General features: G+C 44.8%; 1 protein-coding gene across 4 annotated transcripts in view; it reads right to left on the minus strand.

Annotated features, from left to right (window-relative positions):
- Positions 1-22007, minus strand: part of RBM47 (RNA binding motif protein 47) — an 81325-nt gene that overhangs the window by 43337 nt on the left and 15981 nt on the right. The window contains exon 1 of one of the 4 annotated variants that reach the window (XM_075420750.1): positions 1506-1580. The exons of the other annotated variants lie outside the window; for them this stretch is intronic. The gene's annotated coding sequence lies outside the window, so the exon portion shown is untranslated. Of the gene's footprint in view, positions 1-1505; positions 1581-22007 lie in introns of those variants that run through there. 4 annotated transcript variants of the gene reach the window in all.

Consider the following 22007-nt stretch of genomic DNA (forward strand, 5'->3'; position numbering starts at 1 on the left):
TCACCAGCTGGAACCCTATCTTTGTATGAAAACAGACAAGATAACATTGTCATCACTGTCTTTTGTTTTAGATATTTATTTTTTAAAATTGAGTCTCTGTGAGGTCTGAGATAAGATTTGACCTCTTTCTTTAGTTACTGCAAAAGAAACTTCTACAGCAGTCCAGTTTACTGTCAAATACTGGAACCACCATTTCTGAGAGGAGAAGGTAAGAATCACACATCAGCTATGACACACATGAAAATCACAGGCTTTAATCATAGTCATGCTTTACTTCTATGAATTCACTGGCAGACTGAAACTATGGTGCAGCCTTTACCAAAATTTTTCTTGAATCATATTTCAGTCCTTTAAAGCAGATACTTGTGGGAATCCAGTTGCTTTGTTCTCCGGTAATTTTTTCCCTGCACTTTGCTCTAGAATTTCTAGTACTCCTAAGAACTGAAGCCACACTTGGACTGCTTTTAATAAAGTAAACGTGTTACCACACTTCAGTACCGCCTAACATCACTGAGCATTTACTAAGCATAAATAGTGTGTCATGTGCAAGCCCAGTTAGCAAACACATCAAGACAATCTCTGTCACGTCAGGGAAGGTTGAAGCAAGCAGCAAGCACAGCTAAGGCCCGACACTGATCAGCTGGAAGCAACAAATCAAAATACAAAATCTCTTCCTTGCATTTTGTTTTGCACACGGAACATACTGTAAATAAATTGAGAATACTGACTACACGTTAGTCACTCCACACTGAGCACTTTTCAGGATTACTTGGCAGTTGCTTGGGATGTAAACGGTCATTTCTGGGGAGTCACTATATGTACTTATGTAAAGACACATCCAGACCCACAAAGCACACACAGAGGATGGTTCCTGCATGAACGAGTCAGCTTCTACTGTGTGGTAGAAACCTTCAGTCACTGAGGAAACTTAAAACAATTATTTGCATCTATTCAGCTTCACCTCTCTTGGGGGCATATGCCTACTAGGAACTTAAATTCTGGTACTTTTTCGGTGTCTACTGTCTTGGAACATGGAAAAAATCTTGAAAAAATTAGTCACTTTGCCTATTTTTGCAAAGCTCATTCGAAAATCAGCAAGTATTTTTCATCATGAGTCACTACCCACATCCCTGTTGCAATAATTGGATTACACATTTTCATTAGAAACTGACTCCTGTTTCTACTCTTCAGTTAGAAGATGAGCAGGACCCAGATGTTTTGAGGTTTATTAGAAAACCATGGAGTTATCAAATGCAACCGTGCATTAATTTTGTTTGTTTGAAGACACAACAAAAGCAAAATAGCGAGCTAATCAAGCATGGGTTAATCAACGGGTGCTTTAGATGACACCATGCAGTCAACTAGAGTTGATGTAAGCAAACTGCAAAATAACAACGCTAACTCCTCTTCCGACTTCTAGGAGCGATCCTTTGGCAAACCCTATAACTGAGTGTCGTTGCCCTTCTGCCTCTCAAAGCTAGGAAAATCGAAGTGGAAAACGGTACCTGGGGAGAAGCTGGCATGCTCCCGTGGGCGCTGGCTGCCGCCGGGCTCCTGCTGCCTGCCTCCGGGCAGCCCGGCACCTCCGCGGCCACGGCTGCCTACACGGGTCAATGTTTTACCAGGCTGTGAGCAGCTCGCTGTCCCACCCTCCCTGCAAACACCCCGTGGGGAAGGCAGCGCCGGGGCCACGGGGGCAGAGCTGGTGCCAAAAAGGTTGCCCCTCTTCTACCCGCCCTGTCCTCCGCATAAAAGTACATAGAAAAGCACATAAAAAAAGGGAAACTTGTTAAGAGGGGGACGTAGGGAAAGCATGACACAAAGGGGAAAAAAAAAGGTACATAAATAGTGCTATTAATAGATAATTTGTGGCAGGTAAGTCATGATAACCTTTCCCCATATTGTTCTAAGGCTGGATGCAAGCCTAGGCGTGCCTGGCTGTAAGCTGAGAGGGAATGCTTAATTTATGGGAGTACATAAATTTCCAAATAAATCTTTGGCATAAGAGAGCAGTCATTCAAACAACAGCTAAAACTTCAAAATGACAACAAAAAGACCTGAAACCGCATGATAAAATAATGTAAAGGGAGCCTAAACACGAAGACGGAGGAAAGAAATGGCTGAGGCAGTCTGCAATGTTTTACCTTGCAGGTAGAGGCTCTGCTCCTGCGTCTGGGCTTCTCAGGAGTGCCTCAGAGTTGAAGCTCTACCTGTGCTAATCGGAGCTTTCTCATTCCCAGCAAGTTAACAATTGCAAGCAGAGGGCAGCCAAAATGGGCTGGCAACCGAGCGCGGCGCTGACAAGGTGCCACTGCTGCTCCTCGAGGAGGAGAGGACAGCTGCTGAGCTTGGGAAGGATTCGGAGGCTGGGACTCGGTGGCTGTTCCCAACCTGGGAGACCCATTCCCGACCTGGTACACAGATGCATGCTCATGGAGGAGCAACGGGAAAATCTAGGCTACATTGTGTGTCCTGGTTTTGTGATACTGCCTCGTATGTCCATGGCCTTTCAGTCCCAGTTTGGTGAAGAGTGATTCCTTTTGTCTAATCTAGGATCCCTGACTTGAGCAGTGTGTATTTAAATGCATGTGTTTAAGGAGAAAATCTACATCACTGGCTGCTCTAGCTAGTCAGATTAGCTACCAAACCCTGCCATGCAGTGCAACGTGGAGCATGTCCACATGCCGGTTTTGCTGTTGATCTGGATCTCGTACGGCTTCGCACAGGGACGGGGTTGTCCACGCTCAGTGAGGCTGGGCTGAGGGACACCAGCCTTATCTGGTCAGGTTGGAGAGGCTTTCTCTGCCCACTGGTCACACCGCAGTGTGCTCATGGGTGGCCAGGGGCACAGCTGTGTCCAACTCACCAGCTGGCACGCACGTGTGACGCTGTTTGTCGGTGCAGCAGCCGGCTGCGGCTGGATTCGAGACGATGTGTCACCAAAAGCAGGAGTCAGGACTCCTAGGGGGGCTTCCTCCTAGCCCAGGGCCCAGGGCAAGCCTGCAGGGGATGATGCCTGGCCGGCCACTGCAGCAACGGAAGCCCCGTGTCTGCAGCCTGTGCTGCATGCCCAGTGCACGCCACCCTGCTCAGCTCTCCAAGGTGCCACCGTTTGCTGTGGGTGCTTTCAGGTGTGGTGTTCCCTCCTGCCACTCTGCACTCACTCCACCCCCGCTATTGCCTGGAAAAGCAGAGGCAGAAGGGGAATCTCTCACAGATTTGGTATTTAAAGCCACCGTGGCGGCAGCCTGTGACTCCCTGTTGGCATGAGCAGAGAAGGCATACGGAATTCTCTACTGCTGCTAGACACAATCCTTCTGCTTTAGGACAACCTGCAAGACCTGGCAACATCTTTTGCATAAGCCTTATTGATTCCCAACCCTCAGTTTATATTCTCTCTAGATAAAAAACCCTGACAGCTGCCTTACAGCATCTGCTCTCAGGCTTGTGCAGGACACTTGCCACATGATGTTAGTCTCTCGGTGCCTTGCTGATCCCCCAGCTGTAAGTGGAAATAACAACAACCTGCTATTCCACCCAGCTGCCTGGAGTCTCAGCCGTGGCTATCACCTCCAAGACTTCCAGGCAGAAAGAGGGGTCTTATCTGAAGGAGCTTATCTGCACTTAAGACCCTGCCTAACCAGATCTGGGGAGCAGGAACTGCTCGTAGCAATCTTGCTCCTCTGGTATGGAGAGCTGCTCCCAGAGAGGTGGACTAGGTGGGCGAGGGGGGAGCTCCAGTCATACCGTTTCCCTCTCCTGCTTGGGTAATGGCTCCATGCAAGATCTCTCAGATCTTTCCAACAAAACCTGAGTGGAAGACACTATGTTTCTGAGAAAAAGTCTGCTTCTGGCAAAGTAGTGTTTTGTGGTTGGAGAAGCCTTTCAGCAGAAGACTCTGGAAGAGAGCTGCTCACTCACCTGGATCAGAGCTAGATTTTATCACCACCGTGTTTTATGTCATGACACTGATGGTCCAGTCTTTGGCAAGGTTGGAAACTGAGGATGCAGTGGTGAGTTTTGGAAGTGGAAGAGCAGCACGCTGGTACTCGGGTTATGGAGCCAGCTCAAATTTAGTTTACCTGGCAGCACAGAGAAGGCGGTTGCCTGTTATGGGAAGGTTGTACAAATGCTCACTTTTCCATGGTGCTAATACTTCTGAGAAGCCTGTTAGCACAGTACAGGCCTAAGAGAGTCGAACTATGTGTAGTATTGACCCACTGAGGCCAAAGGACTTCAGAGAAACTGAGTTATCAGTCATAGCTGCCATATGTAGCTACCACAGAAAAAAACGATGGTTTTGCTATCGTACAGCTGAAGTTGTATCATGTCACCCTGGACAAACAGAACAGTGGACAATTTGATGGGTCCTCCCACTAAACCTGCCCTTGTAGATAAGGTGATATAATGCAACAGAAACCAAACAGTTTTTTCATTGTTGCATAAGCAATAAGAAAAATAAAATTATCTTCCCTACAATACCTCTGTATAGCTACCACCTTGTGAAAACTCAGTCTTTCATTCACACAAGCTTGTGCAAGCTTTTTCTGGTTGTCAGAGATTAACCTCTAAATGAAAATCATCCAAAACCAAGTTTTACCTTGCTTTGTAAGAAAGTGATAGCAGTAGTAGTTTTTACAGGGTGTTACATATGAAAGGAAGTTGCGAACATGAATGACTGGATTAAGTACCCTTGTGAGGCATTTCCCTCAAGTGTTGATGCCTTTGGCTCCTCAAAAGCCTGGGATAGACAGAGATAAAGCAATTTCCCAAGGGTCATGCAGCAAGACAGTACTAGGCCTGCAGTCAGCTCTGCAGGTATCATTGCCCACGTTCCTGAAACGAGTGCAGTCGGCTTCTAGCCAAGTCGAATTTAACACGCTTCTCCTTATTTTCTGCTCTCAGAGATGAGCTTTTCACAACTGAGGGCTCAGCGAGAGACGGATGCTTCTCAGGAGGCCAAGTCTGCCCCTGTGTCACCCTGTTCAAAGTTCCCTGCACCACGCTTTTGCAGATAACCAGGGGTGGGTTTCTGATTAACGCACCCCTGACAGGAGAGGCTGTGACCCAGGGAAACTTGGCATTTCAGTCTCATCTCAGCACGCAACCTTTGTCACAGAGCACAGGTTTCAAGGGCAACGTAACACTTGTGTATTTACTTACTGCAGATGGAGGAGGTGCTGGGTTGTACAGCACACAGTCCGTAAAGTCAAACATTAATTCGGTACAGACACCGTCTAACTTCAGACTGGCTTGGGAGCACATACAGTAAAAGATATGGATATTAAAAGTGAAAAAGCACCTAAAATTCACAGGCTTTTGGGCAAAGCGTTTTCAATGAAACATCAACTTACTTACAAAGTGTTAGTGGCCTTAACAACACATAGATCAAACAACAAAACCAAAACGTGGTGATCAGGTAACAGAAGGGGAAATTTCTGTGAATATTAAGCGGGATTTAACTTTGTTCCAGCTGTCTTTCAACAGACACATTTGTATTTCATCCTGCACGACAACACTCGCTTTGGAGAACACTGCAGGCAGATCCAGAGGGGCTGCTGTGGAGGCTTTGAAAACTTCACACTCCCAGTAAAGAAACTCCTGTATCTGAGCACACGGCGCTGTCAGGAATATGTTCAGACCCATCCCTAAGCAGCGTGTTGAAACCACCTCCCCGGGAAATACTGGAACAGCACCGACCGCCTCTGATGGGAGCTGACGTCCCCTCCTCCGGAGAAGGACTAGCAACCGCCTGCTGCAGGAGGAACAGGTGGGAGGGGGAAAGTAATCGCTGTGAGCCACGGAAGATCTTTATCATAGAGGAAAATAGCAGACACATGAAGCATGAATTGAGGCCTGAAGGTCGCACGCATGGGGACACATCTCCAGCTGTGGCCTTGGCCAGGTGTCTGGGCTCTCGGAAATCGTACCTGGCCATGCCAGCAGTGCAAGGGCTACAGCCCTGCCATACCTACTCATCCCTTTGGTCCATAATTGAGTATCTTGTGCTGAAATTTCAGAGCAAAATGCCCCGCAGAGCTTCATTTACTGCAGCATGAGTCCTCAGCCCTGGACAGACAGGGTACTCCTCCAGATGATAAGAAAGAGATAGCGAGGGAACTATTTACCAAATGCTTCTGCTAGCTGATCCCAGGGCTGTTTTGCTATTGGTTTCGCTGGGCAGAGTTGCAGTCATCACTAGTCCCTTGGAGGGAACAGACCTTGCAAAATACGTGAGATATGTAAGAAAACTCGCTCATAATTGACAGAGAAACTGAATGTTGATGGGAAAGAATATTTGCAAGCAGTTTCTGTAGAGCTGATTTGTTAAACACCTGGCCAGCAAAGAACGGGCAACCCCGGTAGAAAATCATATAATGCCAGGCTATAAACGCCCTAAAAGAAGATGTTTTATTAAAAGCCCAAACAATTCCATCCCACCTTTCTTGTTCACTCCATTATTTGCAGCTTTTTTTTTTTGCAAGAATAGTATTTCAAAACCTTATCATGCATAGCTTTTTTGAGAACTGCTGATTTTGACTTTATCTGTGTTTTGTGTGACCACGCTATGCTGGTGATTTAGCAACTTCACACTCCAGACAAATATTTCAAAATATTCCCTTCTTCGTAGCTGTTCAACCGCTTTTACACGTATTGCTGCATTGCATGATGCCACCCCCAGTCGCGCTTAGGAAAGGATCGTGTTGGAAACGCAATGGTTTAAAATCACAGATATGCATTTCCCATGGGTTTGATTTTAGTGCAAAAGTTCCTCAGCTAAGCTGCTTCTGGGATTTCCCTGATGTGACAATTACCGAACAGCGAGAATCTCAGGCTCGGGCTTTGGTGGGGCTGGTTTCGTCAGGATCCTCACTGAGCAGTCACGTGGTCTGAGTGGTTTGGGTGCTTGAGCAACATCCCCGTTGCATCCCTGGTCCCTCGTTTCTGCCTGTGCAGAGCAGGAGTGGAGTAGCAAAAGGACAGGTTGGCAGTGGACCGGGGGGAGATGCCCCAGGGAGCACCCGTGGCACCAGGAGTGCCTGGCAGGCACATCTGCTCTGCCCAGAGAAAATGGCCCCCCCATAGATTACCCAGGCACAAATGTCACCAGAGGAGCTGCGAAGAGCAGAGCGACTTTGTCAGTCAGACCCTTTCCCAGGGAGGCTGGCATGGCAGGCGTGACCTCTCAGACCACACTCAGGCACTGTGAACACCAGCCCCGGGCACTGGGCTTCCCAAGCGCCAAGCGACCTGCATCAGTCGGGCAGGGTCCGCAAGGGTCCCCTCCCAGCAGGCGCCGTTTGCCACACAAATGTGCTGCCAGATGCAAAGGACGGGCAGAAAATACACTGGAACAGAGTAGTTACAGGTTTCTGTGACTGTTACTTACAAGATGTAAAAGTCTGAAAAACCGAACCATCCTAAAGCCTGTATAGTGTTTTACTAATTTTCTCCTTTAAAGGGGTACTACTAGGAAGAGAAACTTCTCCCACTTACATTTCAGTTATGATATTTTTAATTACTTGGCTAAATACCCATATTATGCATATGAATTAAATAATTACAAGCTACAGCTTGATACATGACTTTTTTCCCCCCTGTAGTTCCTTTAAGATAGATAGGAATAAAATTGCTTATTTTATACAGGAGAGTATTTGTACCAAAATCTATGGGCTAGATGCCTATCTATATCTACCTGTTTATCTATTATCTCTCTATCAAGACACAATAGGTTTTAAAATACTTTGGGAAATCCAACTGGGTAAGTGGAGCTGTAAAAAGTAAGAATTTCTAATAAAAGAATATAAATGTGTTGCTAACAATGCCTTAATCCTACTTTATTGGGCTTTAACATTGGAACTGAAATGAACCTGTAGGCATTTTATCAATGAGCAGCCTTCTTAGCATTGTCCTTTGTGCCTAATGTCAAATTTGGGCAAATATTTGACATCTAATGCAGTGCCAAACATTTGATGACATGAAACATCTTCATCAAAATCCACAAGTGCAGCTAGTTGCTTTGAATGAACCCCAGGAGAGAAGTAACATTTCTATTTAAAAATAATGCTTTACAAGATAGTACATATGGACAGTTTATAGCTGAATGGAAAATCTGAGACTGAATCAGTGTTTCCAGCAGACACTGCCAAGCAGATGAATGAAATGTTTTTTGTTCTTACTTGCTTTGCTGAGAATCTCGGGGGAGATACTGATACAGATCTCTGTGAGGCCAGTTCCTGAGGACTGTACCTAAATTTTTGGAAACTGTTACTTACTGCTTAATTATCTCCATGCAACCAAAACTGACGCTCATCTTCAGTACACAGATGCCTTTTACAGCACATCCACCTCATCACCAAATTCAAGGCACAAGGAAATGACATTTGTAGATGAGTGCGATGAAGGCCTGAAGGGCTGAGCCACACAGTGGACCTCTTGCTTTGTGGTTTTGCTATCATCTGCCCGTGAGAGACGTCCATCTGCCTTTTGCTCCTCTCTTCTGGGGGATCCCCAAGGTGGAGAGAGGCTTCCTGAAACAGAAACAGCTCGAAGGGAAGACGGTGCATAGAAGCAGCAGCATGGCTAAGACATGGCTGGAGCTAGAAGGGCAACCACAAAAATGCGAGGAAGATTGGGGATGTGTAGGCTGGAGTCAGGAATCTGATAAAAGGAAGTTAATAGAGAATCAGAGAGATTAACAGGTGTGGTTCGGGAGAAGTAGGAGTTGTGAACTGCTTACAGGGCAGGTGATAGCTGGAAAGGAAGGTGGGGCAGAGCTGGAAGGCATCTTGCGAGTAGAAGAAACGAGAGGAAATCCATCATTTCTGAAGGGAAAGAAAAATAGGATGGGGCAACCCAGCTACCGGGGTGAGGTAGGGTGTTTAAAGTACAACTAGTGAGACATAGTAATCATTGTGAGAAAGGCGAAAATGTATGATCTACAAGGAAAAAATTAAGGTTGAATTGGGAAGAGGAAGCAGTAAATACAGAATTTACAAATGCTGGCTCTAAAGAAATGTGAATGAGTCACGTAAAATAATAATGTCCTGAAAGGACATATCCAAAAGGACAGCTAGTCCCTGGGTGAAGGAAGAGTTGGTGGGTGATCTACTTTCAGCCCAGGCGTTTGGCACCGCTGCACTGGCTGCTGGAAGCCACACTGGCACGAAGGCGAAAGAGGCAGAGTCCACATAGAGAGAGCAGAGGAAGAGCCGGAGGTGACAGCGCAACAAAGCCTGACCACAGAAAAATAGGGAGGTTAGGGCCCAAATTACTTCTGTCCTCAGGCAGGGGTGAAAGGAGGAGCAGGAACTGGAGGGGTAATGGTTCAGGAAGAAAAATGAAACAACGAACCTTTTTCCTGTTTATGATAAAAATAGCCCCAAGCAGATTTTCTTACTTATTAAAAGTCTTCACATAAAAGGAGACTGGAAGAACCAGCAATATCCTCTCTACAATAGCTACATCACACATGCAAATAAAATATGTTGCTAAACTTGGTTTTTTTTCCTATGTAAGGACTAAAACCAGCTATCATTTACTCTCATGCACACACAACCAGTAGTACTTTATGCCTGCAATGTTCCCATCCATTGTATGAAAGCTGGAGAGCTGAGTAACACGATGTTCTGTACCAGAAAACCGCAGCGTTTAGCCAGGCTATCAGTTTCCCAGAGTGGTTTTATGGCATTTCTATTTTTTAGATCTCCCATTAATGCTCAAAGTAGATCTGTTTTTCCATGCAAAGAAAGGATTTAAGCTAAAATCTGTTAATGCCTACTCTGGCAAGCACATGGATGCGTTTTCTGAGATCAGTGGCAAACTGATCTGCAATCCGGCTGTCCTGAGGCTCGCAGCGTGGCAGGTAGGAAAATCCTGATTCAAACTCCCAAGTTATAAAACCCATCTTTCTCCTACACACATTTTAGAATTTGAAAACCTTTCACCAGATTCTGCACAATTCACATCGCAGTCTTTCAGCTTCAGCAGACACCACGTTTTGGGAGCTGACATGCAGAACCCCGCTCTGCTCACTACTGTGAAATCCGGAGCTGTTGGATGCGTGCATTTCAGTGAGAAAAGGTGCTGTCTGTTTTTAAGGACAAGTGCAGCTAGTTGTGGTTGGCTGGGTCACAGTCCGGCTTATCTGCAGGCTACAATTCAGATCTGAGGCTTGGATTTGATTTAGGTTAAGACTGGAATGACACAGTTTGCTCCTATTAACCTTTGCACAAGACAGAGGGACTCTCGGGACCAGTTTGTTCTTGCGAGACTTCTGCTTGGAACAAAACCTCTGCAAGGACAACTGTTTGCATTTGAGTTGAGCCACACCTGTACTAGAGCCAGATCTTTGGCTTTGTAGATTCAAAATGGTCCCCTAACCAGTGAAGATTTAAACACCTGAAATGAAAGGATTCATTTGATTCAACACAGGTTTATTCCATGCGTATATTGAAGAGTACTGAAGTTTTGCCTGTGTTGTGGACATCTAGTTGGGTCGTTTTTATGGTGCTGCACATCAGTCATGGACAACTAGATTTTTTTGTTTCGGAAACACGGGGGAATAGATGTATGGAAACCGTTGTTCCGAAATAACATACATTCAGACAACTAAATGGATGTGAAGACAGTTGTGAAGAGAGAAGACAAATCATATTTTAATGATTACCAAAACTCCAAGGACCAATGGATTATGAGAAAGGTCTTAAAAGATGCCTTAGGAAAGATTGCTAGGTGGCAGTCTGAGAATCACTCAACACGAATAAAATATCTGATTCTGAAACCAAACAAACCATTAGCAGTCTGGAAATGTTGAGAAGTGTGAGAATGGTGTTGCAAACCTGAAAACAGGATTTTTTCATGATTGATTGTACTCTCCTTTTTCTTTTGCAACTCATCGCCTGAATCTAAACCCAAACTTGATTGGTATGTTGGAATAATCCTGAAGTATTTTGCAGTGATAGTCAGTATTTCATATTATAGTTACATACTTCTGGGCTTTTAAATGCTATTAATGGCTTACACTTGCACAGCCTTCCCCTTGAAGGAATCCCAGTTCACTGGGATTTCAGTGTTTTCACCTCCTTTGATATACAGTCAGCTCTGAAGGAGAACACAGTGTTAGATGATTAAAGTTAGAAATTAAAAAAAGCACTTGGTTTCACTGAGGTTACTGGGAGCATTTTGAGAGATAGAACACATTTATCTGATCTCATGCATTAACCAGCTACTCATTCAAAATGTAGGGATGGCTACACTTGGGAAACTGAGCATCTTAGCCACTTCTACAGATTTTCTTCTTACTAAGGTACAGCACTGTCTCCAAGAGTGCCAGCAGCAAGCACCATTCATCCTAGGAAAAGTCAGAAAGCTCTCACGTTGTTGTTAAAAAGAAAAAGGGTCCTAGACCACGAATAGTGTTTCCATACCCCCACCCATTGCTCAGGTAGAAAACAGGGACACATGACTGCTCAAGAAGAAGAGCTGCAGACCATGAGCACAGATCTAACATAAAGAAGAGCAACGTCCCTGCTGCGTTTGATTCGGGGCCAGCCAAGGCTGTGTCTGCAACTTTCCTGTTTGCCACTTATATTTGCTTCACTAAAAATAACAAATTATCTCCTTCTAGACACCGGGTCTGTCTGTGCTGAGGCGAGAAGTGCTACTGCAGTGCCTTTTGCAGAGCTACGGCACGCAGCCGGTGAGAGCCTGCCCTACCAGCCGGCACCACCTCCGACCAGCCTCATTCCTCCCTGCAAGCTCATTTCTGGGTTGGGGCACTGGTTCAAGAGCTGGGCTTGAGAGCTTGCCACTGGGGCGTGTGTCCTGAGGCCCTCCCCTCGCCCCAGCACTGAGTCCCAGTGCGGCTGGGAGGACACTGGGAGAGCGGCAGGCATCTGGGGAGCTCCCCACCACCCCAGCCGCCCTGAGCCGTAACCCAGCACATTTAGGGGAAAGGTAAGGTGTTTCTTCACACCAGGCTTCTCTCAGGAACGAAGGCAATGGCATGTTGGAAAGATGTCACTCCTAGATACAAACAAGTGAGGGCGACTCAGCCAGTACAAATCAACAAATAGCAGCACGGAGGGAAGAAAAATTGCACCTTTTTGATATGCTGCTATTCATAATGCGTGCATTTGACATTTAGACGCTGTTGCGATGGTTGTGACAGTTCACTTATCAATTAAATCCCAGTTACTGAGCCCATTTCTAGTTCTTTGCTGATGCCATTTTATTAATAGGTTGAATACAATTTTGTTTGCTTGCAGTTAAGTAAATCACCAGTGTCAATCAACATTCTCTCACAGTGCTAAAGCCCACAAAAAAACATGCAGCGGGCAGCGCAGTGATAAATATAAGCCTCTGGGATCACACCGTGTATGAGCCTGGAATTCCAGGCTATGAATCAGTCTGCAGATTGTGTGGCAGAGCCTGAAGAGATCTTTTGCAAAAAATGGCACACGGATTAACACTTGCTGAAATTTCATTTTCATCAGCGTGTTAGTCAACGTTTTGGGTGTTAGCATCTTGCTGATTGTACTCTTTGTTAAGGAACAGAAAAGAAACTGGTAGCTAGCAGCTCCTTTGGCATGCAGGTCTCCCACCCCGCTACTGCATCTCTGAGGTGGAGAAATGAGGGACGGTCGGATGTAAAATCCCAGTTGTACCAAGGAATTGCCACTGCTTAAACAAAGCACCCTCCATCCCCGTTCTACTCATGATGCTGCTGGTTGTCATGAGCTGTGCAAGCTTCTGGACTTCTGCAGCCAGCGGAGCAGCTGGTGGGTATCCTGAGGGAGTTGATTTCTAGTGAGCAACTAGTCTGAAGTGTCCCATGCCCTGGGTTAGCAACTCTTGGGTGCTGTGCGGGGTAAGCCAACCCAGAGAATCCATGTCTGTTCTAGGTGCTCTGTTCCTTCCACACCATAAATGGAAATGGAGGCAAGGGGGTTGCATTGCCTTCATTCTGATAAAATCCCTCCCTTGCCATCTGTAGGCCTATATGAAGTACTATATGCAAGGAAAGGAAGAAGATAAATGATGTCCCAGAGGAGTTGAAAGGAATTCTGCACCGACTCTTTAAAAATGCGTATCCTTGGGAAATAGATTTCTAGAAATGAAATTTTCTACTCATTTCATTCCATTTGAGTGAAGAAGGAAATGGTGGGACTACGACAGTTGCTCAAAAAGAGGTTTCAGCCCTTTCATATTATTGGTAAGATTCTTTAAGAAACCTGTGTCACCAAGGTCTTTTTTGCCTTGTGACTCAGATGCAGAAGCAATATCCAAGTTAGATGCCTGCATTTCTAAGCTAAAGAAAAATGACACAGTGCTCAATCATGCAATTTAATGTACCAGAATCCACTGTGTTGCCTGGGATATCAGATTATGATCTGAGACAACCTCTTTTAACCTAATGATTCTGCATTCTTTGTTAAAGCAAATTAGCATAATTCCGCTACAGTCAAGGTAGCTGTACTATTTCACATATGTTCTTATACCATGCTTATCATATGAGGGCATTATGGCAGAGCTTTAAGCAATGTGACTAATTTCAGGATAACTGAAGAAGTTGCTTCATCCCCTCTGAGACAAAACCTAAAAATGCTATAGCAGTTAATACAACTTAAAAAAACACAGATACCCTTTATTAAACTTTCTATAAAAGCCTGTACGCCAGGCAAAACAGACATGTACAGACCCCCAGAAAAAGTCAAACACACCCTAACTCACTGCAGCCACAGACAGGAAAGTCACAGCTTACAACGGTATGCATTTCTGCACACATTTGACACAATTCTCATGCTTTTGTGCATGTATGTGTGCACAAATCTACAGTATCACTTTTGTTGCTTTTAAAAAATTAATTTAAAATAATTGTGAAGATTATTACTTCTAAACATTTAAAAATGCTTATTTAAATAATTTTTTAAAAATTTCCCAAGCAATATGAATAGCAGAGTGATTTTTTTCTGATTTCATAATATATATTGCTTGCACTGTGCCATACTGGCACTCAGATTATAAACCCACAAAACACAGCGGGCCGGAATTAGCTGGTCAGAGTCTCCTCTGCTCACAGCTTCAGACTTTAAGGCAATGGAATTGCACTGATGTAATATGCTCTAACGAAGTGCTCATCATTACTGCGGTATAAAAGAGGGAGATAAATAATGCTTCTTTTTTTTTCTGGTGGTCTGAAGATAAGCAAGTTAATTTAAACTACCGAGTATAATGTTTCCTGCTATATGTTCTCAAGCACAAGAGAAATACAAGTTTTGCTGTATTGCTGTGAAGGATAACTTACTTATTTAGAGGATAAAAGAAGAAGTTGAGGTCATTTGTTAACCCAGAAACTTTGCAAAAAATAGTTTCATAAAAGAAAGCACAGAACTAAACTCTGAGTCTTTCTATGCACAGAAAGAGGGATAAAAGGGAGCAGGAGACACAGAGCAGAAGGTGCTCTCGGCTAAGCCAACCTTGTCAGGCTAGTTTAACAGCGTTAAAAAGCCTTTCTAGGGTAAATAACTGGGAGCACTACAGCCCATGCGGGTAGCGTGGCTTCAAAGAGCTTAGCCTGCATCTCACTGGACCCCCAGCCAACACACACCACCATGCAATGCTCCTACCACTGAGCCCTACTGTCTTCTTCTGCTTCCAGTACCTACAGCCATGGTATTGCCGAGGGAGTGACCTACATCCCCAAGGGTACTGTGGTACCACTGCTCCCTTCCAGTGCTCTCCCCTCCAGCTCAGGCACAGATGGGAAGGCAGAGCACCTTGAATTCAACTACACATCAGAAAATCAGCACAAAATTTGTTCACCACCCAAATAAAGACATTAAGAACAGTGTTATTATTTCAGATTTTTGGGGCCCATATAGCACAGTAACCTGTCCGCAGCAGTGACCACAAACTGAGCTGTACAGAACAGCAAGAGCAGGACAAGTGTATGTGATCTTTCCTGCAAGACCACTTCCAGCCTCCAACCACTTTCTGCTCAGAGCATTCCTTGAGCCTGATGTAGTTTGCCCATTGGTAAGGTCTCTCTTCCCAGTACGTGCCCCCTCTTTCCTCGAATGTCTGCAGAAACTTCTGCAATTATCACACCCTCTGGCAAAGAGTTTCACAGATCCAGTATTTGCTGCATGAAGAAATACCTCCTTTTGTTCTGAAAATGGCTCCTACAGCTTTGTCTAACAGTCATTACCTCTTGCGTTGGAAGAGACAGTGAGTGGCTCACCCCCACCCACCCTCTCCACACCACTCAGAATTTTATAGACCTTAATCAGAGGCCCCCAGAGTGGTCTCTGCCTGAGCCTACTCAGCCAGAAGCTGTCTCACATGTATGTTTTGGCTGCTTGTTTCCGAGGAGTCAGGGAATTTGCTAAAATGTTCTTGTTGCCCAGGCTCCCTGCACACCTTCACTGCAAAGCTTCACCCCACACTCACTGCTTGGACATTGAACATGCTGAATGTAACACTCATGCAAAGCTCGGTGTGGGCCAATAATCCCAAATATTTAATCACTGGTGTCTCCATGCTGTAGCAAGACATGTAGAAATCCACCCTCCCACTTTGGTAAGCGGTGTCCTGGCCACCTACAACACAGCATGCCCCACACAGTTGCCTGACCATGAAGTCAAACAGCTGCCCTCCATAGGCACATCCACAGTCAGAACTGCCCTGCAGGAATGTTCATTCAGGAAACCCAAACTGCTAAAATAAAGCAGATATGTTCCTAAAATTGAATGATCGTTGGAAAAAATAGGGTTCTGCCTTGATCCAGTCTCTGCTTCTCATGAATGTTGTGTGTTATCTTCTCCTTGGATATTGGATTTGTGCAGCCTTTGCAGCTTTGTTGCACAGCTCTCAGATACCCCATCTACTTGACAATTTTTCCAAAGATACCAGCTTCACTGGCTCTTGGTACTCTGTGAAGAAGAAGAAGATTTTGCTTTATTTGGTGTACTACACTTGTGCTATTAAAGCTAAGATCCCCTCATTATTCAGATACACTTGTTACCTTACAGTTATACTACCTGCTATTGTGTTTCCCTTCCATCACATCATTCTGCCAGATTTTCATTGAGCTGATGTTTTAATTTCAGTTAGATGGAAGAGTCAGCCAGAAAGCGGACTTTTTCATGATATGAACATCACCAACGCTGTGACCACTCATATAATTGCTGTAATCTGCAAATGTCTGCTTGTGCTGCTACTGAGCTAAATAACCCAACTGACCTGACTCTGTGAGCTTTTCAGTTGCTCTCTGAAAGCCCAAAGTTCAGGATGAGCTCAGCAGATTTTTTTTAAAAGCTGGCTTCCTAAGGAACGACTTCTAATACTTCAGGTTTTTACTATTTTAACTTCTCTCAGCATGTGGTCTGTAATGGAAATTCTGCCTGATTATGCAAGTCTTGTTCAGGCAACACACTTTCAATTGATTTCATGTCCATTCATCAGAATGATATGCTTTAAAACTGATCTTATGTCTAGTTAGAACACAGTCAAATATGATTTAAACCAAGTGCCTTGCACTTAGCACATGAACCATATGGCTATCTGGTTTTCCTCCTGTATTGGGACAGGAGGGCATTTTTAATTGTTTACAGCTGGGACAGCTCCTCATAACCACATCTGTAAAAACCAGCTTGGCCAGCTATATTCCTCACAGGTCTGCCTGTGCTAAGCCCTCCAGGCATCTGCTCCCCTGCTGAGGCAGGGCCACCCGGCTCTGAGACCTAGCACTGGCATCCTAAAGACGAGCAGTTGGAGCCAGGAACGAATACCTGGAGAATGTGGGGACAAACGTATCAAATACCTTAGGTTAACTGGCAATCAGCTGAAGCTGATGTCTAGGCAAGCTCTGAGTATGTTGGAAAGTCAGGGCTGAAAATGGTAGCTGCAGAGGGCTCACCCCTCTGTAACTTCAAAGTTAAAGAGAAGATGCTGATATTATTTCTCAGTTACTTACTCATTTATTTCTACTGTGTTTTGAGATGTCCCAAAGCAAGTTTACGATGAGAACATAAGCCACAAATAACTCCACACAGCACACTCTATGAAGGTTGACTTCGTCACCATCGCTCCTGCTGGCACGGGCGTTTCAAAAACTCCAGAGTGACAGATGCTGCAGGGGAAGAGATCACTGCTGGACAAGCGCAATGAAGAGATAGCCCTGCTAGCCACCACTCATAGTCTTTCTCTCCAATCTCAGCTGATCACAACACTGCTCTTTTTTCCTGAGACCTGCCTGAGGTGCAGTGCTAAGTGCTCCACATAGCTCCACAGGATCCCTGCAGAGAGAGACTGCTGGAGGAACAGCCTGGACCGGAGAAACACTTATGTACCCTCACGGGCATGGCCCTAGTTCTACAGCAGAACTAGTTCCAAGTTGATAATTACACTTTTATCATATTATGCAAGCATTCACGCCTGCTTTTTCACCAGTGCCCATTCTTCCACTTTGTGATAGCCACTCCTTTTCTCGTTTGATTTCACACACTGCAGGAGCACGGGTCCCATGGGCATCACTGTTCCCTCCACAGCCTCGCCTGGCCCACAGCAGTGATCCCGTGCTTCCTGGGTTGGGACCCGCACGCTGCTCGAGCAGCCTTTCTTCTGGATTCAAATTACGAAGACCAAAAGTTCAGCAGGTTCAATCCTTGCCCAGTCTGCTAATGTATTTATTTGTTCCAGTGACCTGCCAAGTCTTCAGCAGTCCTACCAAACCCATGAGAAGATCCTTGGCTCTCCTCAGAGCTGGCCTGACTTGTGCAAGCACAAAATGAGGGCCTGCTTTGGAGGGAGAGCAGAGATGGGGGGCTAGCGAAGGATCATGAAACACTGTTTGGAGCCAGCAAGATACCGTTAAAGAATGCTGCCCACTTATGCAGAAAAACTGGGTGCCAGCCACTCACCGACCCTGTTAGTCAAGTTCTGCAGCCTGCAGGAAAGGGCTTCTAGAATTAGCTCTCCCAACCTAGAGATTGGGTGAGACACTTCTGATGTCTGAAATGGGTTTGCCTTGGGGTTGTTAAATACCTGCTCCATGTGATTGGGCTAATTAAAAGTTTTTAGCCAAACAAATCCCTGTTTGTGAAGGTATAAAAGCTAAGAGGATTAGATGTTAGTTAAACTAGACATAACTGAGAAACAAAGTTGTTGCTGTTAATTCTTAAAAATGCTACCCCAGTGCATGTGGGTGAAAGAAGTGGATAACAAAATTAATCTGTGAAACAAATCTCAGATGACAGTTAAATCAGGTATATTCCACAGAAAAAAGTGTCTCCCTTGAATTCAATATTGCCACGTAACAGGGGCAGACTTTGTTCTACATGCAGAAGGCAAAACCAGCTTTAATTAAAATTGTTTGATCTCCGGTATTCTTCTTGTAAAGGAAATGTAGGTATTTTCTGTTATTCTACAGGTTTACCACCTTAGCCTCTTGGCTATACAGGTGTACACAAATAGCGTCAAACGCTGGCTAAGGACAACGTAACTCCAGCCTTTCATGAGAAGGATTGCCTGCTGCTAAACTGAGAAAGTGGCCAACTCTCATTCCTGTTGTATTGACCAACTGGGAAGTCAGTGGCTCTGAACAGCTTTCCACCCGGTCCTCCCAGGGGGTCTCGGTTATAAAGAATTGGCTTCTTTTCATTTCCATAGGAATTAGAAGTCTACTGTTTTCTTCCCCTGAGAAGGAACTGCTTACAATAGCATCCCTCATAAGCACAGATTAGGGAAAACAGAATTTAGATCCATAGCACACTTGTGCTGAGCACATATTTCCTCCCTACCAAAAAACCCACCAAAAATAGTCCATTAGAGCCACCAGACTCCTCCTCCCCCTCTGAAAACACACCCCTGTCTTACGCCTGCTCAGAAATTCGTGACTTTATTCCCAGGGAGACTGTTCAGTTCGGCAGCAGCCAGCAGCCCTCACCATCAGCATCTGCTGCTACCTGTCATTTTGCCTTGTTTCACTGCTTCTTCCTGGGTAGACTTGCCACGGATCCCAGGGTTTTATCTTGATGGCTCCGTTCTCCCCTACCAGCCTCATTCTAGAGCACTTGCTAATGCTGGTAGCACTAATTATACTTTTATTTGAATGTAAATGCTTTGCTTGGGGACATAAGTATACACCTGATTTTGGAGCCTCTGAAAGCAGGCTGTGGTGCTGATCAGTGCCAATAAGGAAGAGGAAGATGTGAGAACTACCTCTGCAGAAGTAAATTAAGCTAAATCACGTCAGTGAGCATTTCTGGGCTCTGGAAACCAACTGCACCCTTTGAGGGCCAGAACAGCCCCTGCCACACTTTGGACCCGCGTCATTTCAATACCAGTCGCCCAAAGCAGAGGGCAGATACCAGTTAGCCAGGCACAGGCTGGGGGTTAGGATGAGCTCTGGATCGTTCCTAACACACAGTTTGGGTGCAGCCATTCGGTTTTGGCGGGGCAATCGGCTTCTGTGCCAGGGAGCGATTCTGGGCATGTTTAATTTACTAGCAGAGATGCAGCTAATGGGGAACAGAGATAGAAAACCAACCCCCTTCTTTTACAAGCAAAATAAAGAAATCTTTTCCATCTGGAAATACTCAGGCAGATGATCAAATAATTAGCACTGCAACAAGTTTGTACTGCCTGCAGCTAGGAGAACTGCTCTCTGTGGAAGCAGGAATGTGGTTGAGCCTGCAAAAACTTGATAAGGGATCTATACCTAATATTTTTGGATGGTCTGCGTACGTCACAGGTACGTTTTCACGGAGCATTCAGAATTAAACACCCACATAAATACTCACTGCTCGAACCAGCTGAGGATGGCGAGGCCACCAAGTGTCGGTGCCACATCTTTACTCCTTTTGAGAAGGTGAAAGTGTCAAAAGTAGAGGTGTGTAAAATAACCTTTTTTCTTTCTATCACAAATTGAACCTGGAAACAATGATTCTTTTTTCTTGCCTTTCTTGACAAAATAAAAAAATAAATTTTAGTTTGATTTTTTTTTCTGTGGTGTTTCTTTAAAATTTCCTACATTTTCCACCTAAGATGTTCCAAATTGAAAAGTGGGAATATTTTCCTTGGAATTTATATTTTTACACAGGATCATTTTGCAAACTTGACCCAAGCTTACAAATAGTTCTGTTTTTACAAGGTCTTCATTTTTTGGTAACTGTGCTGTTCACACTTTTTTTTTCCCCAGTTGGAATCCTGATGAGTTTTTTGCATATTCTAAGGAAGAAAAGTACAGGTATGGATTTCTATGCTGAAATTTCATCACATGAATGGGCTGATGCTGGCTGTAGGTATGAAATACACATTTAGTCTACACAGATCTTGCTGATCTAGTAGAAAGATTAAATAACGCATCTCCTGGCCCTTTTACAGAAGGATGATTCAAGCAATCTGTAGGTTCCTAGGCTGCCGTACAAGATCACAGCCTGATCATACATCTATGATAGCATAAATAGATGAATAATAGCAACTGCGTTTTCAGTCCCACCCACATTTAATCGTATTTTTTTAAATCACATAACACCTACACACAATGCTTGGCTTTGACTGACAAACATAGAATGCAAGAAAATAAATATATTGCTTTCTTCGTCTGTATATCTCAGGAGGAAATAATAGATGTGGTTTCTTTTTGTGTGGGTTTTTTTTGTTCTCCTTTTAAGGAAATAAATCTCAGAAAACAGCAGGCAAGTGGTGAAAGCCATTAGTTGCCATGGGATTTCAAAAGGTAAAAGTCCTTGCACAAGTGCACGTGGGATTGGAGTGGAGTGGGAGACAGCTGACCTACTCTGAAATACTGCTGCCTGGCTTCCCAGTCAGGCTGTGGTCGGCTCCAGCACACGCCGTGACCTTGCCGCTTTTGAGAACTGGAAGAGTATTGCCCTTGACTTGAATGGAGGCAGAATCAAGCCCTACCCAGAAAGTTTCATACGCTACGTGTCATATGTGCATGCCAGCATTATGCAATGGGGTGAAAAATGAAAACCTGTCAGGCACAGACCTGGTGCACTCAAGGACGTACTGTTATTTGTTCTGCAGCTTTGCCACTCGAACAGGGATTAACAATGTGCCGTTGATAGCTGCCATGATAAAGTCAACCAAAACGCCTCATTTTTTAACTTTCAGAACATGATCTAAACTTCTGAGGGAAATGGCTTTCTTGGCCTCAAGGTTTTATTAAAAAAAAAAAAGAAGAAAAAAACTGAGAAAGCATTTCCTTTTTCCAGCCTTCTCTCTCTACCTTTCCCCTCCTTTGTCCCCCAGCTAATACAGCAGCAGATTGAATTCACCTCCCAATTCCTTCATTACTTATTTTTCAACCAAGTCGCTAGGTATTCTAAGTCGCCAGCCTTTGCTTTCTGGAAATTCTTTGGTGTATTACTGCATAGCAGAGTGGTGTGACAAGGATAAAGAGATTAGAAGTAATTTCATATAACTCTTTCTTCTATCAAAATCTGCAGAGGGCTTTTACGGGTAACTCCGAGTGTTGCTGAAATTCTTCATTAAAAACTTTCAATATACAGGCAGGAAATCTCTAAGCACCAAGACACAGAGTAACCAAAACAGAGGGAGAGAAGGAATATTAAATCGAATTCTGAACAGGGAGACAATACAAAGGAAGGAAAAACTGCTCAAGTACGACAATAAAAATGCATGTTATCTCCAAGAGGGCTGATGCCAATTCAGCTTTGAAAGCCAGAAAACCACGAGCTCATTTTCACCAGTTTGAAGTGATTAGGCATAACCAGTGCAGACACGGGGTCTCCTTGCCACCATTAGACAGCACAGGTGGCTGTGAGCTGCTGCTTGTCACCGCTGAGAGCTGCCGGGGCTCACACAGAATTCAGGCTGTGTTTTCCCTGGGTGTTGTACCAGCACGCTGTACTTGCACCCTATATGGCCAAAATCTGGCCAGTCGATGAGGAGCTTTTCCTGGTGAGGTGGGCGGGTATGACCCCTAGTTTTGTCAGTGTGGGAAAGCAGGGGGGAAG

Source organism: Opisthocomus hoazin, chromosome 5, assembly GCF_030867145.1.
Source record: "Opisthocomus hoazin isolate bOpiHoa1 chromosome 5, bOpiHoa1.hap1, whole genome shotgun sequence".
Taxonomy (NCBI): domain Eukaryota; kingdom Metazoa; phylum Chordata; class Aves; order Opisthocomiformes; family Opisthocomidae; genus Opisthocomus; species Opisthocomus hoazin.